The following is a 2,562-nucleotide window of genomic DNA, read 5'->3' as shown; positions in this document are numbered from 1 at the left end:
CGAAGAGGCGGCGTCAGAAGGTCGAAGGGGCGACGACACTATAGGGCGGCGCGGCCAGGGCCTGGGCCGCGCTGGCCTATGGTCTGGGGGCCCAATGCCCCCTCTCTGGCGGTTCTCGTGTGTTCTGGATGCTTCCGGGCAAAATAGGAACCTGGGCGTTGATTTCGTCCGATTCCGAGAATATTTCGTTACTAGGATTTCTGTAACCAAAAATAGCAGAAAACAGCAACTGGCCTATCGGCATCTCGTCAATAGGTTAGTTCCGGAAAACGCATAAAAATGATATAAAGTGTGAACAAAACATGTCGGTATTGTCATAAAACAAGCATGGAACATCAAAAATTATAGATACGTTGGAGACGTATCAGTGACATGCAATAGGTGCATGTCACCTGATCTGCGGTGACGCTGGGGCTAAAAAGAAGACCTTTCCACCTCATTTCCTCCACTGTTTCACATATTTTAGCTTCTATTTATGCGGTGCCATGGAGGTGGGGGTCTGGTCGTCACCCTCCTCCTCCCCACCTCATTTCCTCCACTGTCTCGCAACTCCTTGATCTACTACTCCTATCCATATACATGCCACTCAAATGGATGTATTTGTAGATACATCCATTTTTGTGGCAGTTAATATGGACCGGAGGAAGTACTAATAATATGAGGCATGTTTTTGAGCTGGCCCTGTTTAGTAGAGTTTACATTTGAGAGTTACATCTTTCTACCACCATTATTTTTGATTTAGCTTGTCTTTTGTGCCCACCATTTTATCGAGCAGGGTTAATGCAAGATCCATAGCAAACTAGCTTCTCATGACATTTTTTTGGCGGAGTGCATCTTCTCATGGCGAGCTAGCGACTTTGCCACTAGAGTTTTTTTTTGTTGAACTAGTACATTTTTTGGATTTTCCCATTTTATTTGTGCACAAGCTATGAGCCGCCCGCAATTCAGCACCATATATTGGCGGGATTTTCTAGTTCAATTGTTTTGTACTAGGATATTAGCAGGATGCTATCTTCTAGGGCTTTCATTTCCCCTATATCCAGCCCCACCCACGGACAAGCAAGGGCCTCTCTCCCTACCTCGCACCTAGTCCGTCTCGCTCCCTCTCGCCCTCCATCCGTAGCCGACATCCACCGCGCCGGAGCTGCCTCAGCGACGCCGTCAACCACACTCCGTCCGCTTCGTCGGATCTGCTTCCCCGACTCACTGGTTCATCTTACCGGCTGGCGAGATCGGTACACAAAGCGCCACCATGATCCACCGAACCAAAACGAACGGCCAACGCGCCACCTCCCCAGTCGACCAAGGTTGAACACTTTGTCCGGCAGCTTTTGTTATGTATTTGATTTCCGAGACTAGTTTATTGCTTGCTTCCACTGCTTGTTATTAGCATCTGTTTTTTTTGTAATGCCTGCTAGATATTCCCCTCGAGAATGCCTACGAAGAATCTCGGAGGCAAAATATCTTGCAGAATAAGATAATTGCAGCCAAGCTCGGCATACTGTGGAATGGGACAAAATCACCGCACCCCAAGTCGTTGCCGAGATTTTTCACCCGTGTGATGTGCCGCCAAAAGGACGATTCCGTGGGGCAGCTGCTGAAGAAGGTATTTAGCCGCACTGCTCAAATTTCATATGTGTTGTTTGCTGATTGATTTGATGAACTTTGATTTGCAGCAGCTAGCCACTGCTCATGTTCCTAACAAAGACAGTGAGCGCGCCGTTGATGCGTACATTGGTAGAAAGGAGGCGGGATTTGGTCCTATTGTTCTAGCAAGCAATCATTTGAGGGGCCGCCTAGGATCAGCACATCTGGATCCTCCTGAGCTCAACATTAAGGAGGTAATTTTATAATAGTGTTTTAAACATGACATAATCTAATGTACTGAAAGAGATCAAACTGTCAACTGGAGTGGAGTGGTATAGATGGTAGAGATATAGATATAGATTTCAGATTTCCTAATTTTTTCTTGAAAATAGGGTCGCCCCGGCCTCTGCATCCAAATGATGCACCCACCCTTTTATTGCAATGTTTTAGACTCCATTTAAGGTTTAGAAACTCATGGGTTGCTCAAAGTGGTGAAATGAATCAACCAACATATTTCCTTTTAATCTGCTGATTGATTTTATGCATGGCAAATAGCAGAAGCAAGTGACTGCTCATGTCCCTGCCAAGCAGCATTGTAGCACATATGTCCAGAGTTCCAGTGATGCAAACGTTTGTAGGAACAAAACAGAAGGATGTCGCAATGGGGAAGCTAAGATTAGGCGTCTTCAAAAGGACTTGGATGTGGCCACTTGGCGGAACAAAGAAATGAACCGAGGATGGAATTCTACAATTCAAGATGGCCTACATGTCGTTGCCGATCTGTTAAGCTAGTGGCTGGCAACTTGGTTACCGCTTTGGCTGATGCAGATGTCCATGAGATCAACTCGGACGATCTTGGAACAGGTGAAAGCACGAGCAGAAACTCTGCACTCATCTTTGCAGGTAGATGATTTTCAAAGGGTGATGCAAGAGCCGCTATATGAATAGATTGTTGTTTTCAGTTGATGATGTCCC

General features: G+C 46.1%; 1 long non-coding RNA gene across 2 annotated transcripts; it reads left to right on the top strand.

Annotated features, from left to right (window-relative positions):
- Positions 1-1,154: 1,154 nt before the first annotated feature.
- On the top strand, positions 1,155-1,721 carry LOC139837545 (uncharacterized). 2 transcript variants are annotated; one of them, XR_011754046.1, is made up of 3 exons: positions 1,155-1,307; positions 1,419-1,606; positions 1,677-1,721. It is a non-coding gene; the product is annotated as an uncharacterized lncRNA (long non-coding RNA). The 2 variants fall into 2 exon arrangements; XR_011754047.1 differs by having other exon boundaries at positions 1,680-1,719.
- The last annotated feature ends 841 nt before the right edge of the window (positions 1,722-2,562 follow it).

The sequence above is a fragment of the Lolium perenne genome, chromosome 3 (genome assembly GCF_019359855.2).
Source record: "Lolium perenne isolate Kyuss_39 chromosome 3, Kyuss_2.0, whole genome shotgun sequence".
NCBI lineage: Eukaryota > Viridiplantae > Streptophyta > Magnoliopsida > Poales > Poaceae > Lolium > Lolium perenne.
Note: the sequence above shows the minus strand (reverse complement) of the source record. Positions and strands in the feature narration are given on the sequence as shown.